Source organism: Hemitrygon akajei, chromosome 6 (assembly GCF_048418815.1).
Source record: "Hemitrygon akajei chromosome 6, sHemAka1.3, whole genome shotgun sequence".
Classification (NCBI taxonomy): domain Eukaryota; kingdom Metazoa; phylum Chordata; class Chondrichthyes; order Myliobatiformes; family Dasyatidae; genus Hemitrygon; species Hemitrygon akajei.
The window spans coordinates 44058955-44077732 of record NC_133129.1 but is presented as its reverse complement, the minus strand read 5'-3'; the positions used below and the strand labels follow the sequence as shown (position 1 = coordinate 44077732).

Below are 18778 nucleotides of genomic sequence, written 5' to 3'. Positions count from 1 at the left end.
GGCATGGATGTTGCATGGCCTCTACCTGGATGGAAGTGGGACAAGCAGCTTAATAAATGTTAAAAACAAAATGAAAGCAATGGCAAAGAGCTTGCATAACATGTTCCAAGAAAGAGAATGGGGCATTATGAAAGATGGATGACTGTGAGATTAATGTATAATAAGGAACTAATGGAAGCATTTAATGTACTTTATATCCATTTTCACAGTGGATATAAATAGCATACTAACGGTGCATTGAGAAACTAAAAGTGGAACTGAGTGAACTTTAGGTAAGTAACCTAAATGTAAGACATCATCATAAAAGCTTCCAGAATTTGCAGGTAAGGCTATGAAAAGAAAAAGAACAGGAAATTACAGATGTGTGGCGACCCACTTCCTAGCACACTCGAACCGGCTCACAATTAGCCAGCGTGCAGGCACAAAGGCTAGGTCCGCAACAAAGGGAGAAAAGCCTGCGGGGTTTGCGAGTACGTGTCTCTTGGAACATCTGCGCCCGGGGAGGGTGGGATGAGGGAGGCTTTAAAGCAAGGCTGTGGAGTTCGAATAAAATTAACTTTGACTGCAGTTTATCGACTCCGTGTCGTTATTTTAGCGCTGCGTGTAGCACACCGCTACAAATGTACCATTCAATACTTTTTCAAAGCATTTTAGATTTCCAAACTGCACATTTGGATTGAAAAGCTGTAAATATTACACCATCATTTGAGAAGTGGTGGAGGAAGAATTCAGGTAACAACAATATTGTCAGCCCAGCATCAGTTGTGGCAACGTCACTGGAATCGGTCATAAAATGCATGACTGACTAAGCACTAGGATAAGAACAAGCCACAGAGAAGGAACTGGTGTGGTAAGAGAAGTGGAGGAGTTGTCTGTGAGTGTTCTTTCTATTGACTTTCAGAAAGCAATTCATGAGATTGTTAAAACAAAGCTGTACACAATTAGAGGTGATTCTGATGAGTTAAAAGTAATTAGAATGTTAGTCATTGGTTAGCATTTGAGAGACAAGGGTCTGGATTTAAAGGGAATATTCCATTGTTGATGAGATATGATATGTGATATTCCTTAGGAAACTAAACTGCGTTGCCAGCATTTCATGTTTATTCATTGTTCTTGAAGGCACAAACACAGATATTTTGACCCTGGATTTTCTCAAATATTCCAATCATTAGGAATGTTGTTTGGTTTAATTTAAGATTTCAAATTTGGGCTTAAAAATATCTAAATCAAGTTCTAGACTTATTTTCTTTGAAAAGGGAAGTCTCTATAAAAGACATTAAAATATTACGAGCAACAGATTAGAGAAAAAGCTGCTTTTCCTTCAGTATTACAAACAAAATTATTAGTACTGAAGGAGGCCATTCAGCCCTTTGAGTCAATGCTGGCTCACTACCAAGCCATTGCAGTTAATCCCACTCACTTGTACTTTCCCCATGGCCATGCAGTTTTATTGAATCAAGTAATGATCTAATTCTCATCTGAAAGCCACAGATTATTCTGCCTCCACAACCTAAAGGTAAATGATCATTTTTCTTTAGGTACTCGCTACATTCTGCACCATCTCCGGCCCTTTTCCTAGTTGCCTTTAACATAGAAACATAGAAAACCTACAGCACAATACAGGCCCTTTGGCCCACAAAGTTGTGCTGAACATGTCCTTACTTTAGAAATTACCTAGGGTTACCCCAGCCCTCTATTTTTCTAAGCTCTATGTACATATCCACGAGTCTCTTAAAAGACCCTATTGTATCTGCCTCTACCACTGTTGCTGGCAGCCCATTCCACACACTCACCACTCTCTGAGTAAGAAACTTAACCCTGATATCTCCTCTGTACCTACTTCTAAGCACCTTAAAACTGTGCCGTCTCATGTTAGCCATTTCAGCCCTGGGAAAAAGCCTCTGATTATCCACAAGATCAATGCCTCTCATCATCTTATACACCTCTATCAGGTCACCTCTCATCCTCCGTCGCTCCAAGGAGAAAAAGCCGAGTTCACTCAACCTATTCTCATAAGGCACACTCCCCAATCCAGGCAACATCCTTGTAAATCTCCTCTGCATCCTTTCTATGGTTTTCACATCCTTCCTGTAGTGAGGCGACCAGAACTGAGCACAGCACTCCAAGTGGGGTCTGACCAGGGTTCTATATAGCTGCAACATCACCTCTTGGCTCCTAAACTCAATCCCATGATTGATGAAGGTCAATGTACCGTATGCCTTCTTAACCATAGAGTCAACCTGCCTAGTAACTTTGAGTGTCCTATGGACTCGGACCCCAAGATCCCTCTGATCCTCCACACTGCCAACAGTCCTGCCATTAATACTATACTCTGCCATCACATTTGACCTACCAAAATGAACCACCTCACATTTATCTGGGTTGAATTCCATCTGCCACTTCTCAGCCCAGTTTTGCATCCTTTCAATGTTCCGCTATAACTCTGACAGCCCTCCACACTATCCACAACCCCTCCAACCTTTGTGTCATCAGCAAACTTACCTCCACTTCCTCATCCAGGTCACTTATAAAATTCACGAAGAGAAGGGGTCCCAGAACAGATCCTTGAGGCACGCCACTGGACGCCGGCCTCCATGCAGACTATGACCCGTCTCCAGCCACTCTTTGCCTTTCGTGGGCAAGCCAATTCTGGATCCACAAAGCAACATCCCCTTCGATCCCATGCCTCCTTACTTTCTCAATAAACCTTGCATGGGGTACCTTATCAAATGCCTTGCTGAAATCCATATGTGCTACATCTACTGATCTACCTTCATCAATGTGTTTAGTCACATCCTCAAAAAATTCAATCAGACTCGTAAGGCTTTCAATCAGACTTTGTCAAAGTCATGCTGACTATCCCTAATCATATCAGTGTTAATGTTTCAGGACTGATGTTAGAGTTAGAAAAAGGTGGTGGTGCTGGAGTTTGTATAGATAAACAGAACAACGTGAATGCCTGTTCTATAGTGGATACAAAGAAATTGAGTGACATAGCAATGGTGGCGCTGGCAAAGATGATGATAAAGGCTTATTAATCTCTTCTAGTCTGGAGGAGCTGAAATAGTAGGAGATAAAAACAAGTGAAGAAAGAAGAAATAAAACAGTGTGTTATACAGAACACATCAGATGCTGGAAATGTGAAAAGAGAATGTCGGAAGTTCTTAGCAAATGAGGCAGCATCATGGAGAGAGAAAAGAAGACAATGTTTGATAACCATTTATCTGTACTAACCAGTTTCGATACAATCAATGTATTTGGAATTGTTGAATTCATTAAGTGCTGAAGGGACTTTAATGTGCTCAGTGGAAAAAAAAAATGAGATGCTACTCAGTAAGTTTGAATTTGACTCTGTTGGAACGCTATAAGAGACCAAAGACACAGATGTCAAAGTTGGAGAATTAAAGTGACAGGTGCTTAAATTAAAGATCAACAGTATTCTTGATGACTCAACAGAATGGAGCACTGTATGTCAGAGCAGCATTTCTGATAGATACTATTCATATAAAAGGCTGTATGGCAACAACATCAATAGTGATTAGATTTCATTTTGGAACCAGAAGCAAGTTATTAGACAAGAACAGCCAGATCTATTCTATGAAGATTGTCTGCAACCATGCTTCTTGACAGGGTAAACAGCCTCCTAAATGTGAGGGCATTTTTTTCTTTGCCAGTGTTATGAAACTGTTATTCTGTTACAAGAATCAGAATGATTACATTTTATTTAGGATCCTTTAAAAACCAAAAGATAATAGAATCTTTCATTATTTGTACCCACTGTGGATTTGAAACCATGGCTGGAGGTGAAAGGATAGTACTCCATTCGAAGTGTAATCCATTTTCTTTGAAAGCACTTTTTTCCATTTAGCAGGAGTTGTGTCATAATTGATTATCCATGCACTGTTGCACTCGTAGTACTTTATGTCTGAATTACAGACTATTTTGCTGGACTGTAATCAGAATCATATCATCCCCTTTGTAACGCTGTGTTGTATAGCTGTTCTGTCTGTAATTTTGCTTCATAAACAACTCGTACATATAAAATCCAGGAGAGCAAAGCTGCAAAAGGGTCCTGCACCTTCTTCTATAGTGGATGATGGCTATTTTAAGCCATAGAACAATTTGTTGTTGGAGTTGATTGTCTCTATAAGGAAGACATTTGGTGGCTCTCAGCCAGACCACAATCTAAAATGTATTGGACCTTATCAAATATCACTCTTCTCTTGCAGAAATGTCAGTATTGCAGTGTTACTCATATTCTACCTGCTTGGTAAAACTATATTGAACTCAAAATGAGAATAAAAAATGAGATGATAATGATGATAGTACTTCCCCCGTCCTTCACCATTCCCCATTCTCATTCCCCTCTCTCACCTTATCTTCTTACCTGCCCATCATCTCCCTCTGGTGCTCCTCCCACCTTTTCTTTCTTCCATGGTCTTCTGTCCTATTAGATTCCCCTTCTCCAGCCCTGTATTTCTTTTACCAATCAACTTCCAGCTCTTTACTTCACCTCTCTGCCCATTCCGAATTTCACCTACCACCCTTGTGTTTCTTCCTCTCTTCTCCCCACTTTCTTGCTCTGACTCCTCATCTTTTTTACTCCAGTCCTGCGTGAAGGTCTTGGCCCGAAACATTGACTGTACTCTTTTCCATAGGTGCTGTCTGGTCTGCAGTGTTCCTCCGGCTCATTGTTTGTGTTGTTTGGATTTCCAGCATCTGTAGATATTCTCTTGTTTGTGATAATAGTGACGGTGAATTAAAATCGTTATGCAAAAGCAGAACCCCAACCGTGCTATGGTCACTGTAGGTGTTAAATTTCACATTTCATTTGTACCTCCTGCAGGGAAAACAACACTGTTTATGCAAATAGGTCATCCCTACCTCAGAATTATAGATATGTATGAATAAAAGAATTGACAAGAATAAAGAAGTATGTAGACTTTATATTGGTGATTTGGAACATCCAGTTCGTGAATAGCATCTAGGAAATGATCCATGGAGTATCCATGGACAACTATTTGATGCTGAACCAGAGTGTTCACAACTTCACAGTGTTTGACCCCAAGAGGTTCTTCTGATTACAAATCTCAAACAAAAACAGAAAATGTCAATTATTGCTCACATTCCTCAATAAAAATCAGCACTCATTTTCTACACTCCACTGAGAATAGCTCAATCGTAATTCATTTTCCCCACATAGGACAAGGCACTTCCTTTACCTCAGAAATTGAACAAAATACTTTCTGAGGACAGAGACCAATATGTGTAACTATGGTGCTATTGCAAGAATAAAATATTTTTACAAGTGCTATGTTACTTCTGAAGCCCAGGAGAATCACCATTTTAATGTGGAAATTTAAGCTTCTTGGTATCTAGGTGGTCACATCATAATACTGAAGAGATAGATAGATAGATACTTTATTGATTCAAAAGGAAATTACAATGTCACAGTAGCATTACAAGTGCACAGATATACAAATATATAAATATTAGAAGTAAGAAAGAATAAATAATAAATTGCCTCAAACAGTCTAACAGAATACAAGTCAAACTGAAAATATGGAGCTAATAACTTACTGTGGTCTCAGCAGTGAAGACCAAATAAAAAAAATAGAGATGGATAGATGAAATAATCACATTAATAAACAGTAGACCTCTCCCAATAAAATGTTCTTTAACATTAGATTGACAGGGAAAGGTAATCAAATAATCTGCTGACTTTTCTTTTACTTAATGTGGATTTTTTTTATACCTTTGTGCATTTGGCATCAAAGTTTGACACATCATGTAATTTTGCAATTCAGTGGTGGAAAACGTTTTAATAGGTTTTGCATGATTCCTAGTGCCATTTAGAATATCCTGGGGAAACCATTGATTTTATCACACGCATTAACTTGCTGAGGTAAAAAGCATGTGTTGGCTTTGGTCCAATTACCTTTCCCACCTGGAATGAATTGGTTACCAAAGTATTAGGGAAGACCTTCCCTGTAGTTTACAACTCTTAGAATGAATCTGACAATTAAAAATCTTAAAATTTAATTTTAAAACTAAAAAGCTACAAAGAACTACATGGAGACTTCACAGTTTTTCAAAATTCACTGAAAGGTAATGCATGTAGGGCCAACAACATCTAACTCATGTAATATTTGACAGAATTGAAAGCAGAAAGCATGGAGTTTCTGCACCCTTTTTGGAAGTCGGCAGCCAGAACACAGAAGGGGGCTATTCATTTTCTTGGCTCTTAGGGAAACAATCCCATTAAGGCCATTGGAGAAGAAGAAGGAGAAAGCCCTTAACTCAGAGTGGAGTCATCGGGACACCGTAGTGACGGCGTTTTTTTTTAGCAGGCTTTCTTGTTTTTACGAGGCTGAGATGACAGCTCGACGCTCAACCCAGCACGGAGAACATTCAAGGGAGCCGGCTGGATTTGAACTCGGGAGCCTTCGCTCTGAAGTCCGGCGTTGATGCCGCTATGCCACCAGCTAGCATTAAGGCTATTGACTCTCCAATTTTTTCTCCTGTAGCTTATTTTCTCTAATTTTCTTTGACTCTTTCTGCCAGTATGGTACGTAAAGGGACGGTTTACGTCAGCTATTTAACCTACTTGCACCTCATTGTGTTGTGTGTGGAAACCAGAGCACCCGGAAGAAACCCTCACAGTCATAAGGAGAAGGTGCAGGATTGTCCATGGGTTACTGGAGATATCAGGCAACTGCGCTGTGTGTGTCTGATAAGGCTTTATTAACCATGTGTGAATGGCTGATGAATAAGCAAACTGTGCCAAATTGTATAATAAATACTGAGGAAATATTAGATCCCAGGATTTGAAATGGCCTTTGAGAAACCATTCTTCTCCATTGCAAGAACCAGTTCAGGTTATACTTCATGCTGGTCTAACAGATGTTACTTGTGTTAAAGGAGCATCAGTGATTGTCATGTTTCACCACAGGTGGAACTGCTTACCCTCTGAAAATTCCTGTGTAGCAACAAATTCATACAAGATCGAACATACTGAAATCACCTCATTTGTGACCCATGGAGGTGGGAACATAAGAAGATAAGAAAATAGGAGTACTCAACCCCTCGAGCCTGCCCTACAGTTCAATATGATCAGGGCTGATCTGCCCCATGCCTCATCTCCTCCACTGTGCCAGTTTCCTGTAGCCCTCAGCTTCCCAAATCTTTCAAAAAAAAGTACCAACACAAGAGAGTCTGCAGAGTAACACACAGAAAATTCTGGATAAACTTAGTGGGTCAGGCAGCATCTATGGAGAGGAATAAATAGGCACCTTTCTGTATATATGTTCTTGAAGGTGGCTAGGCTGATGCAGTTTTAACTATCCTCCTGGCTGCCGCATTGCAGTTTCCATACTACACACTGATGCAGTATGTGACACATTATCAAGAAGTTTTTTTGGAAATCCAAATACACTGTAGCTTCCCCTTTATCAATTTTGCTTATTGTATCCTTAAAGGACACTAGAAATTTGGCAAAAACTATTTTATAGAATATAGAACAGTAAAGTGCATGGACAGGTCCATAGCCTCACAAAGTTGTGGCAAATTAAGTGCCTAAGTAAACGAATCCCTTTTGCCTACACAATATACTTACCTCTCCATTCATGTGCCTACCTAAGAGCTTCTTAAACACTTCGTAATTTTTGCCTCCACCACCATCCTTGGCAGCACATTCCAGACACTGATCATTCCAGAAAAATCTTGCCCTGTACATCTCCTTTGAATTTAACCCTTCTCACCTTAACCTCATTCCCTGTAGTTCCACATTTCAGCCCTATGGTAAAGATACAGGATGTCTACTCTAAAGCTTATAAACTTACATTGGGTCTCCTCAAGAAAAAAAACTGGTGGTAGATTAGACAACTGGTAGAAGCAGCAGTAAAAGACTAAAGAGAGAAAAAAGTTTTTCCTGCTCCGGAGAATAATTTTGTCCAACCTTTCCTATCACACATTTCCTTTATTCCCGGCAGATCTGATAAGTCTCTTCTGCACCCACTTCTAAAGCCTCACCATCCTTCCTATAATGGAGCAACCAGAACTGAATGCTATATTCCAGATGTGGTCTAACTAGAAGTTTATAAGCATAAAAAATCAATGCTTTGATTAATAAAGACAAACATGCAGTATGACTTCCTTCCAGTCCTATTAACCTATGCAGTCTCTTTCAGGGAGCTATGGAATTGGACCCTTCTGTGCATTTCCCATTCATAAAATTATGTTGACTTGGTTTGATGGTATTAGTGTTCACTAAATAACTGGCTATTTCTTCCTCGATTACAGACTCTAGCACCCTCTCACCAATAGATATTAAGTGAATTTGCTTATCCTTTCCTACATTTAATCTCCCATTTGTGGTTTTCCAATTCACTGGTACCATCCTGGAACAAGGAGTTTTGAAAAAGCCTTGGCTCTACTTTCTCTGCAGCTCCTTTCTGGGATATAGGCAATTAGATCCTGACCATTGTCTGGCTTTAGATGCTTCAGTGTTTTCAATATTTTGAGTTCTAATGGGGATCATTGAATGGTCTTCCCTTCTATTTGTAATTACACACTTGAGATAATTGCACTATCCTCCACTATGAAGAACAGTGCAAAGTTTTCTTTCAAATTGTCTACTATTTTCTTGTTTCCCATCATTAATTCCCCAGTCCCACTTTCCAGGTATCTTGCACTGACCGTGACTATCTCCTTCCTTGCTGTTTGCTTTAGCATTACTTGCCTGGGCTTTCTCATCTTCATTTTCTCGCTCTTTAGTTTTTTTTCTGCTGGCTCCACCAGTTGGGTGGTCTATCACCAGTTTTTGTCTGCATGCTGTAGTTTCTGAGGAAATGTTTTCCTTGTTAACCATGGAGCATACATCTTTGCTATTGAGTCACTCTTCCTGATCAGGATAAATCTCCAATGAATACTGAATTCCAAAGTCTGGTCACCCTCCATCCCGTAACATCTGTTAAAACAATCTCATTTATTTCTATTTGTGCTGTCAGCTCATCTAGCTTGTTCTGAGTAGTGATAAAAAACCTTTCAGCTTTGACCTTTTACGATCGTTAATCTGATTCTAATTTCTGTTCCACAGTTTTGCTTATACTTTCTGTCATTTCAATTTCCATTCAACCCTTCACTACTCTCTCATTTCTTTCTGATATGTTAAAATTCTTATCACTTGAACCTTTTCAAATTTTAATAAGTTTAAAATATTGTCTAAAACTTCCTTTTCTCCCAAATCAAGTGTTAGTACCCAATCAATCAGCACCCATTTCTCCCACATCAACCTCTTGGCCATGTGTTTACTCCTTTAATCTTATTTACTCTCTGCTACTTCTCAGAGATTATTACCCAACTTGTTCTAATTTTCACTTTTGACACAAGCTGTTTATAATCATTCAGTAGAATCACCTTCATTCTCCTACCTATGTTGGTAGTGTCTACACATGGTTCATAACAGCTGGATAATTTTCTCCTTCTTCAAGTTCCTCTCCAGTTGAGAAGACATGTCCTTAACCTTGGCAGCTGACGGACCACCATCTTCAGGATTCTCTATCTTTTGTTCATCTACTCTTATGGAACATAGAATATTACAGCATATTACAGGCCCTTTGGCCTATGATTTTGCCTTTTAACCTACTCTAAGATCAATCTAATTCTTCTCTCCTACATAACCCTCCATTTTTCTATCATCCATGTGCCTTTCTAAGAATTTGTTAAATGTCACTAAGGTATCTGCCTTTACCACAACCCACAGCAGGGCATTCCATGCACCCGCCTGTGTAAAAAACTTAGCTCTTTTGAGGCAATTCCTCAGGAACAAGATGACTTGCTTTCACTCCAGTTTTAGTGATGGACGATACCAATTGACCCAAGGACTCCACCGCAGACGTCCCAGGTAGTGACTGATGGCATGGGTGGGATGGTAGCTTGTGAGATGGTATGTTCATTCTATCTCTCATGTTGGAACTCCCTATGCTCCTACTCATGGACCAGAAGCTGAGCCATCACAAATGCTTCATCTGCTGGGAGAGGACACTGACATTGATTCACCTATCCTTCCAGTGGATTTGGCGGACATTTGTGATAGTTTGAGAGGTCTGCAGCAAGTAGTTCAAGTCCCAGAAGCATAAGGAAAACAGGTATCACTACTGCCAGTGGATAATTCCTTTTGTGCTAGATTTGCTTTTCCTCAATCAGCTAAACTCCGTATTGCCACATTAAAGGTGATGATAAATTTTATCATTAGTATCTGGCTTTGCTTAAAGAGATCAGTGATGAAATTCATCATTAAAAATAGATACAACAAATAGTAGTGAGTTTCTGGTGTCTCGTTATAAATCACTGCTGTTGTGGGTTACTACTATCCCACAGAGGACATTTGTTTAGAGGAAGTTGAGTATAATCCCATCCTCTCATTTGCTTCAGTGAGTGAATTGATGGTAAATTGGAACTTAGCCTCCAAATGCATGTGTCATTGTCATACTGTAGCTCACCTACTCAGGTACAGGAATGTAGGCAAAATGAGTTGAGCAGTTTCCCATTGGTGTACTCGATGGGCCAAATGGTCTTATTGTCTTATGTCATTAGCCCTGTAGCCCATTAGCTCTTGTTGCAGACAAGTGCACTCCTTCCCAGATACGCTGATACTCCTAACGTTTGGCAAAGGATAAACTACAAACACTAGTTTATTTCTTTCCTTCATCAGCCCAAGATGGCTGAGGCTTTGAACCGCCCACTACGTTAAAGCCAAAATCAGAAAATGTAGCTCTGAGATTAAATCTGGGTTCTTTCCGATCTGTGACAATCCAATTATTAACGAGTGCCACAGGAAGTGAAAAGAAAATTTGTTTTTTTGAACATCCTTCCAGAAGGTGGTGCTGTTGATATTTTAAATCACATTATAATTCCAGTGTCTTTCACTCCCCCACATAGAGATGTCACATTGGGAAGAAGGGAGTGGAGAGTAAATAAAAGCTTATTTAAGTTTAATAACTTCCATAGACTTTGGTGCTGAAGTAACAGCAAATCAAAGACTCTGGTGTACATGCTGAAGGCCAGTAAAATAATAATACTAATCTATTACAGGGAAGATGAGTTAATGTGTAGGCATATTTCCTCTTCAAAAGCTCACATAGATTATTCAAGGAAGTGCTGTGGGTGCTGGTATAGATCAGAGACACTAGCATCGTATTTTTTATTCGCACCAACTAGTTCCTACCCATGTGGTGGCTTTGAAACAAGTCATGCAAGAAATAGGCAATAAACAATGTGAAGTAAAAATAACTTAAACTTCTCATCAAACTTAAAATGAAAAGTCATTTTCAGTGCAGCTAATTTCTATGGAAACAGGATAGTAAATATTGTCCCTTAGTGAGCCCAACTGACTCAAGTTGCCACTGACGTACATGCACTGGTTCACATGTGGAAAGTTAATTGTGCTGGCTGAGACACTAAGTGGACAAGGCCTTAAGCTGTGCCAACACCTTATGCACCATAATCGGATCAGATAGGCAGGCCAAAATGAGCACCAGCCAGTGGAATTCTTGATAATGAAGCCAGTTTCTCAGTTCTACCATTTGTGAAAGACATCAAAGCTTTAAAATAATACTGAATTCATCCCTGATGCTCCAAAACATTCAAAATCTAGAAAATACTATTTAAAATAGTATTTTAAAGGGCTCTGACAGAAATATTTCAAATGTCATTTGAAACAGGGATGGTGCCAGAGGATTGGCGTATTGCTCATGTGGTTCCATTGTTTAAAAAGGGTTCTAAGAGTAAACCTAGCAATTATAGGCCTGTCAGTTTGACGTCAGTGGTGGGTAAATTAATGGAAAGTATTCTTAGAGTATATTGGTATATATATATTGGTATATATAATTATCTGGATAGACAGGGTCTGATTAGGAACAGTCAACATGGATTTGTGCGTGGAAGGTCATGTTTGACAAATCTTATTGAATTTTTTGAAAAGGTTACGAGGAAAGTTGACAAGGGTAAAGCAGTGGATGTTGTCTATATGGACTTCAGTAAGGCCTTTGACAAGGTTCCGCACGGAAGGTTAGTTAGGAAGGTTCAATCATTAGGTATTAATATTGAAGTAGTAAAATGGATTCAACAGATGGGAGATGCCAGAGAGTAGTGGTGGATAACTGTTTGTCAGGTTGGAGGCCGGTGACTAGTGGTGTGCCTCAGGGATCTGTACTGAGTCCAATGTTGTTTGTCATATACATTAATGATCTGGATGATGGGGTGGTAAATTAGAATAGTAAGTATGCAGGTGATACTAAGGTAGGTGGCGTTGTGGATAATGAAGTAGGTTTTCAAAGTTTGCAGAGAGATTTAGGCCAGTTAGAAGAGTGGGCTGAGCGATGGCAGATGGAGTTTAATGCTGATAAGTGTGAGATGCTACATTTTGGTAGAACTAATCCAAATAGGACATATATGGAAAATGGTAGGGCGTAGAAGAATGCAGTAGAACAGAGTGATCTAGGAATAATGGTGCATAGTTTGCTGAAGGTGGAATCTCATGTGGACAGCGTGGTGAAGAAAGCTTTTGGTATGTTGGCCTTTATAAATCAGAGCATTGAGTATAGGAGTTGGGATGTAATGTTAAAATTGTACAAGGCATTGGTGAGGCTGAATTTGGAGTATTGTGTACAGTTCTGGTCACCGAATTATAGGAAAGATGTCAACAAAATAGAGAGAGTACAGAGAAGATTTACTAGAATGTTACCTGGGTTTCAGCACCTAAGTTACAGGGAAAGATTGAACAAGTTAGGTCTTTATTCTTTGGAACGTAAAAAGTTGAGGGGGGACTTGATAGAGGTATTTAAAATTATGAGGGGGATAGATAAGAGTTGACATGGATAAGCTTTTCCCATTGAGAGAAGGGGAGATTCAAACAAGAGGACATGAGTTGAGACTTAGGGGGCAAAAGTTTAAGGGTAACATGAGAGGGAATTTCTTTACTCAGAGAGTGGTAGCTGTGTGGAATGAGCTTCCAGTAGAAATGGTAAAGACAGGTTCGGTATTGTCATTTAAAGCAAAATTGGATAGGTATTTGGACAGGAAAGGAATGGAGGGTTATGGGCTGAGTGCAGGTCAGTGGGACTAGGTGAGAGTAAGCGTTCAGCACGGACTAGAAGGGCCGAGATGGCCTGTTTCCATGCTGTAATTGTTATATGGTTATACGGTTAAATATGACTGATAACAGTAATAAAATCAACTAAAAACCTTAACATTTGAAATATATAATATCCTTACTTAAAAAATTTTAAAAGTTGCAACAAATTCTTCTTATCATTTTCACATGCAGATATAAAATCTACCTTCTAATGAATGGATTCATGAATTCTGTTCCAGCTCAAATCTGGTGCAGAATCTGAAAGTAGATTCCCTGCATAAGTTTAACTCCAGGGAATGCAACTGGGAAAATGCTGGCAGAGTTCAGTCAGTGATTTCAGAACCTCAGCATTCGTACATAATTCCCAAACTCACTGTATTTCTACTGTGAAATTCTATGTGCAACTGTAAATAAACTGATCAGCATTTGAGCCATATTAACTCTCATATGGATAAAACAATGCACTGTATTTTCACTCAACATCTATTCTAGATGCAGAGATACTCAGAATCTGTTTGTTAGAGCACATTCCTGTTTGTTAACCAATTCAGATTTGGCATTAATCAATACATATAGTATATTTTCATTACTTTCTTCTGATTAGTTGTTACTGCATCCTAGGTTCAGTCCACCAACATTTTAAAAATATAGTTCACTATTTAACAGATAAAAACTTTACCTGACTTTATCTGCACTGTTCACACAATTGTCATGTGTTGAAATAGTTGATCTAATTAAGGCTTGGAAGGTATGAGTTTTAGTCATTGTGATGTATTGAATATCAGAGGAAACTGGATGGAATTTTCTTTGTTCAAAATATGAGTTATAAGGCCAATGTTAAATCCCATCTGGATGTTGTCCAGGCTCTGTTGATAATTTATTTTCGCACTATTTGTATGGTGTATTGCAAATGTGCAAATGTGGAATTAACATTGTTTGCCAAAAAACTGAAATTTGAATTTGAACAAATTTGTGGAAAGTAAGTTGGAAAGAATAAATCAGAATTAACTTAGAACATGAGGAACACATACCCTCTGCAATTTGACAGCCTTTCTAACGATACATCACTGGATCAATGCCTTGCTTCTGTCAAAATACATGAATTATCAGATTATTAACAAGGTCAAAAAATTCCATGAGAACAAATGGTGGATGGATGAATCTGTTCGCTGCAATGAAATCTATTAAATTTTCCCTCACACAAGCTCACCTACATTACTTAATTGCTTGAGGCCTACAGCTATTCAAAAGGTACAGCTTTCAAGAAAAGTATGTCTCTGTATCAGGAGATAGACAAGCAAATGCTCAATTTATTAATCAAACCACTCAACATACGTACCCTGTTTCAGAATTTCCTGTCGATGACAATCCCAATGCCAATAGCAGTACAGCTGCAAAGTGTTTGATTATCTTTGATTTATCATCCTTAGAACCATTAAGTTCTTGACTGACAAGGTATTTATCTGGAGTTGATTGATGTATAATTACTAGCCTGTCACACAAGACAATTGATACAAAATCCTAAATTCTCTTTTGTTTAATTTGAGCCTTTCTAATTCTCTTTGTTCTTGGCTGAAACTATGTTTACATCATTGTTATCATTGCATTTACATCAACTCAGCACCTGAATTATGTCATGTCATCTGTCTTTTTGCAATAAGAATTAATTCAATTCTATTACCCTTTAGAACTATTCCTTAAGTTCACCTCCAAATGTAGACTGCAGTGAGTTCCAATCAGATTGCATAGGCTTCTTTTTAATGAGATAAGTGGAGTTTAGGCAAGTTGTCAAAGTACTTCTGAGAGATTATATCCTGAAATTAGATCAGTTTTGTCAGTAACACCCTCATGTGAACTAAATATTGTCACTAATCACACCATGATCTCTCTCCTCTTTCATTTTTTGCCATCCGACACAATTCCATGTGTGTGTTGGGTCACAGAGACATACAACATTCCAACAGGCCTTTGGTCCAGACCATCATCTGCTCCCGTCCATCGGTCAGATTCCGCCACCAAACTCAATTTATAGTGATCAATTAATCCACCGATCTGAACATTTTTGTGCTGTGTCATAAAATCGAGGAGATATACAGGATAGAAACAGCCCCTTTGTCCCACAGTATCCCCCCTGCTAATCCCAGTTGCACAACACTTTACAGTACCAGCGACACGGGATCAATTCCCACCGCTGTCTGTAAGGAGGTTGTAAGTTCTCCCTGTGCCTGCGTAGGTTTCCTCCAGATGCTCGTGTTTCTCCCACAGTCCAAAGACGCACCGGTTGGTAGGTTAATTGGTCATTGTAGGTTGTCCAGTGATCAGGCTCGGATTAAATCAGGTATTGGTGGGTGGCACAGCTCAAAGGGCCGGAAGGACATATTCCACGCCATAGCTCAATAAATAAATAAAAAACCCTTCCCTGATAGTACCTATCCAAATGCCTCTTAAGCTTGATGCCCTGACTGATGAAGGCCAGAATGCTAAACACCAGCCTGTCTGTACATGGCTGCTTTAGTGAACTTTGCACTTGTACTCTTAGCTCCCCTCTGTTCCACAACACTCAGCAGTACCCTGCCATTCACATCGTAAGTCCTATCCTCGGTTTAATGTCTAAAATGCATCACCTCATACTTACCTAAGTTGAAGTCTGTTTGTCATTGCTCAGCCCATCTCCCTAACCGATCAAGGTCTCTTTATTGTAACCTGCCTCAGTATCAACAAACCCTCACATTTAGTATTATCAGCAAATTTGCTAATCATGCCATGTAGATTCATATCCTTAACTCTTACTTAAATACTGAATAACAGGTCCCAGCATTGACCACTGGGAGACCTACTTGCCACAGGCTTCAACTTAGAGAATTGACCTTCAACCATTACCCTCTGCGTCTTATCACCGAGCCAGTTCTGAATCTATCTTGCTAACCCATGCAACCGAAGCGACCAGATGATCTGATGTGTGAGGAAACCAAGAATCTAGAGAAAACCCACACTGTCACAGGGAGAGTATGCAAACTCCACAAAGACAGCACCAGTGGACAAAAGTTATCCTGGATCACATAATCTGTGAGGCAGCAGCTCTATTAGCAGAACAACTGTTCTGTTCTTTATAATTTATATGTAGCATTATTGCATGTTCCATTATTTGTGACCAATTCTACCTGTCATTTTTAAGTTAACTTCCCTGGATCCCTTTGAGGTGTATGGGTGCAAGAGGAAGCCGTTCAACATTTGGGGTGGGGTTGGGAGCATTTGAATAATTGTCTGGACTACAGGACTGTGGGAAACAAGGATATGCCATAGAATAACAAAGCATTAAGTAAAGGTGAACAACGTAAGTTGTGAAATGAGACAATTATATTGAAATTTTGTCTTCCGTGGCATTAAAAATTTGGAAAGCTTCCACAAGTAAAAGTCCATGATAAAGAAAATTGTACATTATTGAGAATAAAGTTTAATGACCCAATGGACTTCTTTTACATTAATGCTTCATAAGATTCCTCTCTGTGATATGATTCATGAAATATTGTTTATCCTGAAAGAATAGGAGTCATAATGCACATGGCATTCTCAAGACGTACAAAAAAGCTGGATGAACAAAAGTCCTGACCAAGGGTCTCGACCCGAAATGTTGACTGCTTCTTTCAACGGATGCTGCTCGACCTGCTGAGTTCATCCAGCTTTTTTGTATGTCTTGATTTTTGTGTTCCTTTTTGGTCTCCCAAAGGATAATTATTTATTGAATGCAGCATCATCTTGTCACAGTGCTCCATGATTCAGACCAGGACCAGAGAGCACAGCCTCAGAATATGAGGATGTCCCTTTAGAACAGAGATGAGGAGGAATTCCTTTAGCCAAAGGTGGTGAATCTGTGGAACTTATTGCTACAGGGCAGCTGTGGAGGCCAAGTCATTGAAATTGATAGATTCTTGACTCGTAAGAGCCTCAAAGGTAATGGGGAGAAGACATGAGAATGGGTTTGAGAGGGATAATATATCAGCCATGATTGAATAGTGCAGCAGGCTTGAGGGGCTGAATGGTCTCAGTTCTGCTCCTGTGTTTTATGGTCTGTTTCATTAATGTTACAGTTTCAAATAAATATAGCGTCATCACTACCCAAAATGTACTCAAGCCCCTGTGATGCCCACCAGTCCCAGAAGTACACCATTGTACTCATAAATACTTCTGCTTCCTCTTCAGGGGCACAAGCCATGGACATAAACCAGGAAGACAGGAAAACAATTGGCTTGAGCAGCATGTTGCAGCTATATAGGACCCTGATCAGACCCCACGGAGTACTGTGCTCAATTCTGGTCGCCTCACTACAGGAAGGATGTGGAAGCCATAGAAAGGGTGCAGAGGAAACTTACAAGGATGTTGCCCGGATAGGGGAGCATGCCTTATGAGAATAGGTTGAGTGAACTTGGCCTTTTCTCCTTGGAGCGACGGAAGATGATAGGTGACCTGATAGAGTGTACAAGATAATGAGAAGCATTGATCGTGTGGATAGTCAGAGGCTTTTCCCCAGGGCTGAAATGACTAGCACAAGAGGGCATAGTTTTAAGGTGCTTGGAAGTAGGTACAGAGGAGATGTCAGGGGTAAGTTTTTACACAGAGAGTGGTGAGTGTGTGGAATGGGCTGCCGGCGGTGGTGGTGGAGGCGGTAACGATAGAGTCTTTTAAGAGGCTCCTGGATAGGTACATGGAGCTTAGAAAAATAGAAGGCTATGGGTAAGCCTAGGTAGTTCTAAGGCACAGCTTTGTGGGATGAAGGGCCTGTATTTTGCTGTAGGTTTTCTATGTTCTATGTTCTAACCCACCACTGCTTGCCACCTAGAGCCATGAATGGTTAATATCTTGTGCGTGCTGATAGAAAACTAAAGGACTGCAGGAGAAACTCAGAGAGAACAAGCAGTATTAGAAGAATTTTACTTGGCTAAGGTAGAGGCACTGAAATCCATAAGGATTTAAAATGGTAGTGCCAAAAGGAAGGGGAAAGTGCCTTTTGAAAAATAACAGGCTCAGCTCCTTGTACTTATTGATCAGCAAACATGATTCTCAGTATTTTTTCAATTCATTTTCTGTGGATGGTAAATATTACAGGCTTCAGGGCTCAAACTTTCAATGAGAGTCTTAGTAAAAATGTGGTGTTGAGTTTCTCTATTCCCAGCTGAATCGAAATGAAACATTACTGCAAGCATTGTTTGTGTTTAATCAGAGGAATAGGCATCTATACTTATTTTATAAACCATTTTAAGATATACAATACATGATTAAAAAAAACAATCTTTTTTTTCCACAAGTACAAAATAAGCACAGACATATGCCAGGAGATTTAATGAAGTTTCACCTCAAATCTAGACAAAGATGCATTTCAATTCCTTTCTTCAAAATGTTCGTATATGACTATCATGAAAAGTAGACTGTTGGTACCTACCACGGATCAAATTAACGTATTGGGTTTGGTGTAAAGTGTATTACAAACATAAGGTAAAAAATAAAACCGGTTTCTCAATATCCATTAATTCAGAGAATCCACTTGAGCAGTCTGAGTTTTATTGATCAATAAACTTTTATGCTCTATAAAGAATGGATATCAAAGACTTATCATTGATTCTGTCCTGAGCTAGGAGCTTCATTAGT

General features: G+C 39.4%; 1 protein-coding gene across 7 annotated transcripts in view; it reads left to right on the top strand.

The window, feature by feature from the left end:
* The window catches only part of sv2ca (synaptic vesicle glycoprotein 2Ca), a 183573-nt gene that overhangs the window by 99711 nt on the left and 65084 nt on the right, over positions 1-18778 (top strand). The window lies entirely within an intron of this gene.